The sequence below is a fragment of the Lissotriton vulgaris genome, chromosome 3_1 (genome assembly GCF_964263255.1).
Source record: "Lissotriton vulgaris chromosome 3_1, aLisVul1.2, whole genome shotgun sequence".
Classification (NCBI taxonomy): domain Eukaryota; kingdom Metazoa; phylum Chordata; class Amphibia; order Caudata; family Salamandridae; genus Lissotriton; species Lissotriton vulgaris.
In genome coordinates this window covers 220706814-220719425 of record NC_141689.1, presented here as the reverse complement: position 1 = coordinate 220719425, position 12612 = coordinate 220706814, and positions in this window count along the sequence as shown.

Sequence of the window (12612 nt, the reverse complement as noted above, 5' to 3'; positions counted from 1 at the left end):
TGATACTCTTCTTCATTCATTGAGGAAGAGGATGGTGCCATTGTGGTTGAAAGATTATATTGTTAGTAACAAATAATTAGGAACAAATACTGGTTAATGTTAACTGAACATTTTGCTTCTTACACAAAGTATTTTTTAGATATATCTAAGTTAAGATTATTTTATTTCCTTTAATTGTTTTTAGTTCTTCTTTTGTTTGTTGTTTCCGAAGAAAGGGGGATGTGTTGTGTTCTCATTCTTCAAAGCATTCCAGATGATGTAAGATTACTACAGAATTTGCATATGTCATTTAGAATGTGATTGTCTCATCTTAGAATGTATTATTTTGGAAATTAGGCAGTTGCTGTTTGAGACTGAAGCTGTACAGATGCCTGTTCAGCTTCTTGACTTCATTAAAGGAATTTAACCTATTAATGATCCAGTGTCCTTTTTAACATACCGCTTTGGTAAATGGCAAATCATAAATCAGTATTTAGGGATCAGAAATAGCAAAGCCTGCCTTTGAGAGCAACTTAGTGATATACACTTGAGGGAGTATTTCATTACCTGTTGTTTTCAGGGCTCTGTAACACAAAGGAAGTGATGTATTGAAACCTGGATTACCTTTGAGGCGGTTTTTGGACTGCTACTTTGGATTTATTAAGGCTGTCCAGAAAAGAATCAGAAAAACATGCTGGTGGCAGGAATAGATTTAGTGAAAAGGAGCTGGAGGTGCTGATAGGAATTTATGTCTCACAATGATGAGCTTTTTGCCAAATCTCTTTACATTTTTCAACATATACAATGTAATACATTTTGGAAAGACATACTGGACAAAATAAATTACAAACAAGTGTCAAAGTGTGCCATTCCCGAAATCTGGAAAAGGTGGTACAATTTGCAGGCAAGGACAAAAAAGGAGGTCACCATCGACTTCCACAGGCATGTGGGACAGCTGATGGGCCCCTCACATGTTTCCAATCCACAAACTACCTCTCAAGGTAAGGATTATTATCAATATACAAAGTTGTAGTATATACATTTCTGTGTATTACTGACTCGAAACTCTTATGTATAATTACATTTCATTTAAAACCATTACAAATAATACCCAGTAATTGCTGAGCTATGACTCAAAAACATTTTCACATTTCACAATGTACTATACATATCTATCCCTCACACAAGTACCATCCAAGATAGAACACTAAACTGTGCCAGAGGCCTCTTCAGAAAGTCTCTCTGACATGGAGGAAGCCACGGATTTACCAGCTACACATAGTGAACCAGTACCATCTAGGTGCAGGGCAGCAGTTTCTCCCCTGTCCTATTTCCCCCATGTTTCTGAGGAGCCTACCATAGCCAGGGACACACCACAATGTTTATAGGATAACAGTTGCACTGGAGGCTTTTACAGCATCAATGCTCTGCTTCAACAGCAAGAAATACAGTGCTCCCAGCAACTGATGATGTTCGTGAAACTGTTGTAGAAAGATCAAACTTGTTTGGTGGATAAGAGGACTCAATGTTCTCTGTGCAGCACCTGCAAAATGACAACATGAAAAGTGTAAACAGACAATGGTCCCCATTACGATGCTGGTCGGACGAGGGTCTGACCGACATCATAGCGGTAATGGGACCGCCCAGCTAGGAGTCGGAGATCTCACCTATCGAATTACAATGGGACCGCCAGTATGGCAGTCAGAAACATGCTATTCACTATTGCGGCTAGTGCTGCCGGCCGGAAAAGAAAAGCATCATCCATGCACTCTGTGTCAGGCTCCGTGTGGTGCCTGGCACACAGCGCAGGGATGTTTGGGGGGCACCACATGTGCCCCCCTGTACCTGTAGCGGAGACCCACAGGTTATGGGGGCTCTGCAAGTGGCCCCCAAAGTCACTTCCTAACAGCCTTGTCATGGAAGAGGTGTAGCTCAGCGGCCAGGGTGCCTGACTCTGGACCACAGGGTTCATGGTTTGATCCCCGGCGCCGGCAGCAGGTCAGCCCAGCACCATGTTACTCTGGGCAATAGCTCGCTTAATCTTCCCGAGGGCCCCCAGCGCCGGGAAACCCCTTCGGAAGTAGCTGTGCACTTTACAAATTCAAGGTTATTATGGTGGTCTGACTGCTAAGAAAAGGCTGTGGGAAACTGACATCGTAATCCCTACTGTGGTGCCTCCGCAGTGGTCAGACCCCTCTGCTGGATGCCGGTCGGACCACCACAGACTTCCTGTCAGTGGCAGTCAGACTGACATCCTAATCAGATCCAGTGAGTCGTACCATGTCACAAAATTTGGATTGCACTCCTTCTTTTACTACTGTAAAAACTTTAAACTTTAAATTTGTAATAGATTCATTTTTAGTTAAGCGTGCTGCAGAGGTAGCATGTTTGTCCCAGCCATGCCACTACTTGAACATCCTATCTTGAGTGAACAAAACACTCAACCTCTGTGCACTGTTGCTGGTGTGGTTCTGTTTAGAACAACACTAAAGAATTTAACACAGTTTCACAAAATAATTCACTTAACACATAATTTCTGCTTATGTTTTGATTATGTTTTCTAAATTTCACAATGATGAATATTTCAAAAACATTCCTATTTGTAAATGAATTAACGAAAATTACACATATATACAATTATAAAGAACAAATAATCTTGTTGGCGTCCAAGAAGATGCTTCGTTTTGCACGATGTATTTCGAGCTCTGGGAGCTCTTCCTCAGGGGCCTGAAATCTAAACATGTGTATGAATTACTTTAACTCCTTTAGATCGATGTTCAGGACATTCATAAAATTTACGTTGTGCAAGACTTTCTTGAAATGCTCTTATATCATGAGAAAGGGTGAGAGAAAGAAAATGTACCCGTCTCCGCACCACTGTGTTTGTGATAGAAATAAAAACTCACTATACTCATATACCGTATGCTATGCTCTTTTGAAGGACCTAAGTACTTCTTCCAATGTGCAAGGAAACACAATTCTACAACAATTGAAACAACTGGAATACCTAGCTAAAAGAGAGGTAAATCAAAAATTGCACGCATCAACCCTAGTGCAGTATCGCAGAGTTAAAAGGATACCTCGAGGCTTGAGAATGTCAATTAAACCGATATTATACAGATTCCATCTTAACAAGGAGTTCATGGAGAGGTGGTACTCCATTCTTAATAAGTGCTCCCTGGATTTGATACTTCTATTAATAGAAGAACTTGCAAAGGTTATCCAAGAACTATCTAGTGAAATTGAGGAGATTAAACATAACTTGGAAGAACGCATGGATAAGGACGACTGGGAAAAATCTCTCAATTACATCAACGCAAGACTTGATAAATACTCCAAAGAACTGCAGGAAGGTAAACTAAGGAAGTTTAAACGAGATACACTAGACTATAAGTTAAATGAGGTGTATACCTGGGCTGAGGTTTATACCCAAAGAAGAGTGTTTCCAAAAAAGAAAGCACCAACAACATCAGAAGAAAGTCTGGTGTCTGACAGTGACTTAAATACCAACAGACCATCTGCACAAACTCAAATTTCAGGTGAACAACCATCAGTAGAGACAGTTGCGAAAGGTGCCACAACAGCTACAGGCACCAGCCAGTCTTTTTTGTTACAGGCAGGGGACACAAGTCAACCTCCAGGAAAACAGAAACCCGTAGGAAAGCCAGGAGAGGTAGTGGAAGGAGTGCGAACAAGGAGCCACAGACAAACCTAGTGCTAAACATTTCTAAAACTGAATTGACCCGGTATGAAAGAAGAGTCCTAAATATAGTTCTGGGGTTTGTTCTGACATATGACACCAATAAATTGGAGAGTAAAATTGCTTGTTTTAGATTCATGAGAGTGTTGAAACTGAGACATTTTTTTACCAAGATAGTACCTGTTTAACCAGAGAAAGAAGAACCAGAATTTATGGAATTCAGGCCAAAATAAAAATTCCAGGCACCAGTGTCACATAAAATTCTTGACGCCTTTGAGAACGCAGTAAAGAATGACATGGATCGGCTACATTTTCATGAATCCAAAAAGAAGAACCTATCGGTATATGACAGAAATACCCTAAAAAGCCTTCAGGAAAATGAAGAGATTTCCGTCGAAAAGGCAAACAAAGGGGGAGCCATAATTGTTCTGGATAAAATCATGTATCAGCAAAAAGCGGATGAACATGTGGCAGACTCGTCCACTTACTTTGAATTAGATAGAGATCCGACAGAAGAACTAAAAACCACTCTCCAAATTATTCTTGAACAAGCATATGAATCAGGTCACATCTCACTAGCAACGAAACAATTTTTAATTGTACAGTACCCCAGGAGACCGCGCCTCTACATGCTCCCCAAGGTCCACAAGAACCTGCTAGACCCACCCATGCGCCCCATAGTTACCGGGTGTGGCACCATTTTTGAGCCACTCGGTCAGTATATTGACAAATTTCTCCAGCCGTTCGTACAACAATGGCCATCGTACATAAAAGACACCAATGATTTTTTACTGAAGTTGAAGGAAATCACCATCACCAATCAGATGTTACTGTGTACAATAGATGTAAAATCGTTGTACACATCTATTCCCCACAAATCCGGTCTTGAAGCCGTGGAATGGGCTTTGTTGCAACAACCATCAGTCAAAGCAGACAAGGTTTTTATTTTGTAATGTAATGTACGTGTTCTTGTAAAGCGCACTGCTGCCCGAGGCATCGTGGCGCTGTATACCGCTGGGGAACCCGTCCTGGCTATCCCTGTGAGATGGTCCCTACTGGGTATCTACAAGGTGAAACCAGGCATCCCCGGCGTATGTGGGGGGCCTTTGTGGAGATCAGGCAAGCTAATGCCCAGAGTTGCCGAGTGTGATCCCTGGTTAGAGTAGGCACCGAGGCGAGTGTTATTGAGTCCGCTGACCCTGGTCCACGACCCTGCGCGTCGGGAATTGAACCCTGGTCCCGGGTCAATCTCTGCTTCCGGGTCTGCTGCCTCTAACCAGTGAGCCACACCACTCCACTTTTGGAACTGTTACACTTTTGTTTATATCACAGTTATTTTCAGTGGACCACAAAGTTTTTTATTCAACAAAATGGAACTTCCATGGGATTTACAGGGGCGACTGCCTATGCAAATACCTTCATGGCTAAATTTGAGGCAGACTTTATTTACAGTGATAACACCTGGCAAAAGCAAGCGATCATATACCGAAGGTTCATTGATGACATTTTTGTATTATGGTCCGGACCAAGAGAATAAGATTGCGAGACTCAATCATTGTATGGAACACATTGAATTCACTCACACTATCAGTGAAAATGAATTACCATTTTTGGATGTACTGATCAATATTCAAGAACTTAAGATCAAAACAAAAGTTTACAGGAAAGAGACGGATGTGAATAATTCCCTACTGTTTCAAAGTTTTCACCCTCAAAACTTGAAAAATAATCTACCAGTCTCACAGTATATGAGAATCAAGATAATCTGTTCAGAGGAAAAGGATTTTAAAGAACACTTAGAAATTCAACAGATATAAGGAAAAAGGGTACCCCAACAATGTTCTGGATAAATCAAGTAGAAGGATACACACTTGCAGTAGAGAAAATATTCTTCAACAAAAACCCAAGAAAACCATTGAGAGACATGTTTTTGTCTTAAAATTCTCCACAGCATCACAAAAAATTTAAAATATGGTGAACAGACATTGGGAACTATTGCAGAACGAACCAGATGTTAAAGGGATATTCATTTAAAAACCAATTTTTGCATACACAAGATCTAGAAATTTGAAAGAACTATTAATGACGCCTAAAAGAGAAGTGGAAATATCACCTATAAAGGAATGAAAAAATGCTACCATTGTGTGCATTGTGCTACTGTTACAGAAGGAAGGATCGTACATCACCCTCACACTGGGAAGGAAATTGCATTACATTGTGATGGAGACTGTAATTCCCAAAACTTGATCTACTACATAAAATGCCCATGCGGGAAAATATATGTAGGGAAGACAGAAAGGAAATTGAAAACGAGAATCTCAGAACACAAAAGCACCATTAGAAGTCTAAACATGAAAAGCAATTTGGCAAAACACTGGTCTGAACGTCATCACAACATATCCCAGATCAGGTTTTCAATACTGGAGAAAGTTAGAACTTACAAGGGGGCTGATCTAACCAGATCCTTCCTCCAAAGAGAGATCTACTGGATCAGGATATTAGAAACACAGGCGCCAAGAGGGCTCAATGAAAAAGTTGATCTGATTTGTTTTTTGTAAATGGCCATTTACGGAACTCTGTGTAACTATAGGATTGTTGCCTGCATTTTGAGATTTATGTACCCATCATTTCATTGTTTTTGAAATGGTATGTAAATGTTGTGAATTCATTGAAAGGTAAATCTCTTATTATTCCCTTAATGTTGCATACCTTTTCACTTTTTCATCCTTTCTGAGCATTTTTCACTATACTCCACATTTCAGTAGATTTTGTTTTTGATTTCGGCAAGGTTCGTTATAGAGTAGGTAAATAATGAGCCCCTCTCCAAGATGGCGCCCGCTATAGTGGAGCAGAAGTCCATTGTTAGTTTCTCTTAAAAGAACACGAGGAGCGCGAATGACTGTCAGCGGCAATGGCTGCAGTCTAGTTTGAGAGTACGGGTGGAGATGGAAGACTGGGAATTGTTACATTGTTCGAAGATGAGATTAGAGGCTGAGGTAAGAGGAGTGTGTCTACTCGGGGTTAGGAGAGTAATAGGGAGTAAAGGTGTCTAGTTTGTTCACGTAGCACAGTAAATATATCATGATTCCTACCGCCTTTTCAGGTTGCAGAACGAATACGAGGTCGTTTCTCTTGAATCTTTGAACAGAGAGCCGTAGTGAGATCCGTAAGGAGGTAAGACATGCCCTGAGGTTGGTCTCCACAGTAAGTATCAGAGTACATTGGAACAGTTGACTAAACCCGTCTTTTGTACTTAGGTCCTTCAAAAGAGCATAGCATACGGTATGTGAGTATAGTGAGTTTTTATTTCTATCACAAACACAGTGGTGCGGAGACGGGTGCATTTTCTTTCTCTCACCCTTTCTCACGATATAAGAGCATTTCAAGAAAGTCTTGCAAAACGTGAATTTTATGAATGTCCTGAACATCAATCTAAAGGAGTTAAAGTAATTCATACACATGTTTAGATTTCAGGCCCCTGAGGAAGAGCTCCCAGAGCTCGAAATGCATCGGGCAAAACGAAGCATCTTCTTGGACGCCAACAAGATTATTTGTTCTTTATAATTGTATATATGTGTAATTTTGGTTAATTCATTTACAAATAGGAATGTTTATGAAATATACATCATTGTGAAATTTAGAAAATATAATCAAAACATAAGCAGAAATTATGTGTTAAGTAAATTATTTTGTGAAACTGTGTTAAATTCTTTAGTGTTCTTCTGAACAGAACCACACCAGCAACAGTACACAGAGGTTGAGTGTTTTGTTCACTCAAGAGAGGATGTACAAAAGTTGGATGGCCCAAAAAGTTACAGGAGGCTGTAGAGGGGCGACACAGATTAATTGGTCAGAACTTTGACAAGCCTACAAATGTCATAAGTATGTTAGACACCCTCTTGCAGCAAGACCATATGAATCAGAGGCACAGACAGCTCTAACATAATTTGCTATTAGAATCTTTTAGCAAGTCAAGGAAATCAACTGGCACCAGCACCACATTATCCTGTTGTGATGTGAATATTCAGACATAGATAGGATACGCTAGAAGGGATGTGGCACATGGTTCAATTCTAGTGACAAAAGCCTTAGAAAATATACAAACAAGAAACATTTCAGGAACTTTTGATGAAAGGACAGGGGAGAGTGAAAAGTGTTTAAGTCTCAATAGCCTCTCCAGGGCAGATGTAATTAATGTTAGGTGCACATGCAGACATACATCTGGTACTGATGTGTCTGGTAGCCCTTAAGCTCCTACTACAGAGAAACCTAGGGAAATATTCACAAGGAATTAACTCCGAAGTACCCCCACTTTAACCCATCAAAAGAATTGACTACCCATTCACAAGCTGGTGCAAACTGCAGACAACATCAGTATTCCTGTGATATCTGGCCCCAAATTTATCTCCATGGTGGACACCAGCAACTAACACTAATGAGATGCACAGTAGGCGTTACTGTGCAAAAACACACGAGAAAACCACAACACCACATTCACAACGAACTGCCAGATCTGTGAAGCGAAGGAAAAACAGGAGATAAACCACGTTAGCACAAGGGATTTTACACATGCCTTTTGTTGGTGTTAAGCAGGATGACTACCTCCTGCATGAAAGGGACACAGCCAAGAGCCACACCAGAATACCCACAGGTGCCTGGTTTGTGCTCCCGTTCTTTCCCGGCTGCTGGTGAAGACACAAGACCAATGTCTGGGTGGGGTGCCATGTGTAGTGGGGGCTGAGGGCTTGGCTGCAGTAGGCGAGTGGAGTCTGCCCCGCATGGTATGGCGGCCCCTGAAGAGGCCACCTGAGGCTTGGTCCCTGGGTAGATGTATCCTGCAGTGCTGGCTACCATTGGCTGCAGACCAGGGCATGTAAACAGGGGCACAGAGACACCTAGAGGCCCGATCCTGAGAAATGCATGAGCTGCAGCATCGGAGTTGTGGTTGACACCAGTAGCCAGGCGGAGCAGGCCTTGCCCTAAGCAGCAGATTCCAGGAGTGGTTGTGAGGGGCCTGGCCCTAGGGGACACAGGAGCTGGGGACGCTGGTATCACCCCTGGCATTAGAGCAGTGGAGGTTTATTTTATTTTATTTTATTTATGCGTTTTTATATAGCGTGGACTTTACCCGAAGGCGTCAGAGTTCTTCACAACAGGAACAGAAAATTACAAGTAAACAAATAACAAAAGCAGACGTTGAGTTACATGAGATAAAAGTGACAATAGTGAGCAAACAAAATACATGAGGTAGCAAACAATGCATTACAGGAGAAAAGAGTGACAAGTGAAAAGTGAAAGAGAAAAAAGTTGATCCCATCCAGACCGCGGAAAACACATTTTTTAGATCTGTTTTGGGCGTTCCGCAGTCAACCCCATCTTATACTGTCCACCAGGAGTTAGGAGAAGGCTTCATTAGCAATTTGGTTAGAACAGCACCATTAATCGCTTGGCTTAAGATGTGGCTCAATCCTGAAATCCCCTTAAACCATTCCATAATAAGGGACTGTCTGACCCTAGACAATGTACACAGGATTGGATGGTTAAAGTACATCAAGGACAGTTTTTGTAGGTTGGGGAGGCCTGAATTATACACAGCCACTGACTCCATAACATCCAATGACGTCGTCCTTACCAAGGCTGCTATGAAGGAGCTCCTCTCCTTGGAGAGGGAGGAAATAGAGCTAAAGAAACCCTGTGTTAGGGCCAGCCTTCTGCTGGCTATACCTAGTGGTCCTGACAACTATCTCAATGTGGTGACTAATCCTTATCATAGGTTCATTTTAACCCGTTTTAGACTTAACCTGATTCATTTTAACTTGGGTTTTTACTCTGAGTGGAGTACCCCTGAAAAGGCCCCGCCCTGTCCTTGTGATCTTTTTTCAGAACAGAGCACAATGCACTTTACAATGTTCTGCAGCTATTATAATGATGCCCGGAGGTTGTTTCTCGTTCCTATACTTAAGGAAGCGGGATTTATTTTGGTCCGACCTGCTCTTATTTACCTACAAATGTTGCAAACCCCCAGGATCATGTTTTTTGTGGCAAATTTCCTGGTGAGAGCAATAGGAAGCAGGAATATCAGACTTAAAAGTGCAGACTCGCTTATTAACTAGTCTGGCTGTTGGCAACTTCTGGTTAATGAACTCTAGATCACAGGGTATCAGGGCTTGTAGTTACCTTATTACAATATTTATGCGGGGACCCACCCTTGGAATATTGCACTTTATTATGCACTTTAGTACCATTGCACTTTAATACTATGTAATCACAAAGTTTTAATGATTTGTAATATGGTACATTGATTTTTATCTAAAATGTTCTTTTTAAATGTTTTTAACCGTTTTTATTCATGCTATTTGTTGTTTGTGATTTTATGCCATTGTCTTTGTATGATATTAAGTTATCGCAATAAAGAACTTTGACTGACTGACTGAGTGACAAGTGTGCAGGTTACAAGAGAAAACAAAGTACAATTAGAGGTAATATACTGCAATATATGCTAGGCACTCAGGCACAAGAACAAACATTACGTAGGCAATGGTGGCACTTATGCAAGTATCAAAAGCAAATAAAATGTGAGAGGTAGCAAACAGTGTGTTACAAGAGAAAAGTGGCGTGCGCATGTTACAAAAGAGTACCAAACACAGGTACAAGGATCATACTGCAATAAATGGCAAACACTCCAACCACAAGAACACACTGGGAAGGCACTTCCATAGTCATGGAGAATAGAGTTTTCAATATTGGGAGGTCTTCCTTCAAATAATAGTGAGGGTGTGAATTACTTTTGGAGGTGTCTTTGGAGGAGGAGAACTATGAGGTCCGTTTTGAAGACCTGGGAGGAGGTGGTGGTCCGGAGCTGAGGCGAAAGTGAGTTCCAGATTCTCACCGCGTTGCCTGAAAAGGATTGGGCCATCGATCTTTCCTTCTTGAAAGTGGGAGGTTCAAGTAGTAGATTTTCCGCATTACGTGATGGTCTAGAGCCAGGTAGCGAGGAGAGGAGGAGTGCAAGGCTATGTGGGTGATATAGGCAATCTTGTAGCTAGCTCTAGCCTCGATGGGAAGCCAGCGGAGGGTGGATAACATCGGTGTGATGTGATCGCTTCTTTTGTCCCCATAAATGAAACGAGCTGATGAACAGAGAACAGATCTAAGGGGGACAAGTGGGATTTGGGGAGGCCAGTAAGAAGAGAATTGCAGAGGTCCAGTCCGAAGAGGACCAGGGATTGCACCAGGGTTTTAACCACATCGCTATGTGCAGGATTCCCCTCCTGTGCTGGACCACAATTAAAACGGGTGTGGTCATTTTGAGCTCAGCTCGTCATGAGCACACGAGCACTGTGCTGCTTGACGACCTGAGCTCGTCATGAGCATGGAAGGGGTTAAGGTCCTGCTCCGGGAAAAATCGACGAATTTCCCAAAGAAGGCGCAGTTGGTATCGAGCAGACTTTGCAATGGAATTGATGAGGGAGATTAGATTGAGTTTTTTGTCGAGTATGACACCAAGGGATTTTGCGCTGTCAACAATGATGGGTTTATTGTTAAGTAGATTCATCTGATCCATCCATGATTTGACCGGGGGGGGAGAGAGAGAGGAGGAGAGGAGGAGGAATTCAGTTTTGGAGGGATTCAGAATCAGTTGATGAGTTGACAACCAGTTTTGAATGGAGTCAAGAGTAGAGCTTAGGATGGAGAGATCGTGAGTGGAGGCAACCTTGAGGTATATTTGCGTGTCGTCTGCATAGAGAGGATAGTGGATCCCGGATTTACTTAGGAGATTTCCCAGTGGTTCTAAATAGAGATTGAACAATGTGGGTACAAGTATAGAGCCTGGAGGAACACCTTGACCTACCACCACAGGAGATGAAAGACTATTTGCTATTTTGTTCATTTGGGATCTATCTGAGAGGAAGTAGGCAAACCATTTAAGAACAGTGCCCTCCATGCCCATTCTCTGTTGAAGAGTGTTGAGGAGGGTGTTGTGATTGACAGTGTCAAAGGCTGCAGAAAGGTCTAGGAGAATTAGAAGACAGGCCCCCCCCGAATTGAGTATCCTCAGCGTGTCATCAACCACTTGCAGTAGGGCTGTTTCAGTGCTGCAGTTTTGGATGAAGCCGGACTACAATTGTCAAGAAGATCATTGTCCTTGATATGATGAGAGAGTTGTTTCGCTACCCATCTTTCTGTGATCTTCGCAAGAAAGGGTAGATTAGTGATGAGTTGTTGAGGTCATTCGATTCAGCAGTGGGATTTTGTAAGCAGAGGGGTGACCTGCCCAGTTTTGAAGGAGACAGGAAGGGAGTCTCGACAGAGGGAGAGGTTGACCAGAGTGGTCCAATAGGAAAGGGAATGGGTATAGAAGTCAATGGCAATGGCACTGGGGAAGGGGTCCAGAGAATGGTTGGAGGGCTTTGTTTCGCGGATGCACTTGAGGAGGGCATCTTCAGATATGGGGGTCAAAATGTTGCCAAATGGCTGCGAATTTGCGCTCCTCTGGAGAGGTAGGATGAGCAACCTGATCAACAAGTGATTTCACTTTTTGATCGAAGAATATAGCAAAATCTGCTGCTTTCTTTGTAGAATCCTCCAACTTGGAGGTTGGGGGAGAGCAGTTTGGATTCTTGATGAGATCGAATAGTTTTTTGGGTCTATTTTTGGCTGAGTCAAGAAGGGTTTTGAAGTGCGATGCTTTCCCAAGGAAGATGTGCTTGTGGTACTTGGATCTTGTTGAACGAACAGTGGCCAAATTATCGGTCGAGGGCACTTGCCTCCATTTTTTCTCCAGGATTCTTAGCTGCTTCCTTTCTTCATGGAGGGATTTGTTGAACCAAGGTGCTGAGGGAGTGGGCCTTATACTTTTGCTTTTCAGTGGAGTGACGTTATTGATTTCGGCTGCAAGGACTGTGAGGCATTGGGAGGTTAGTTCGTCAACA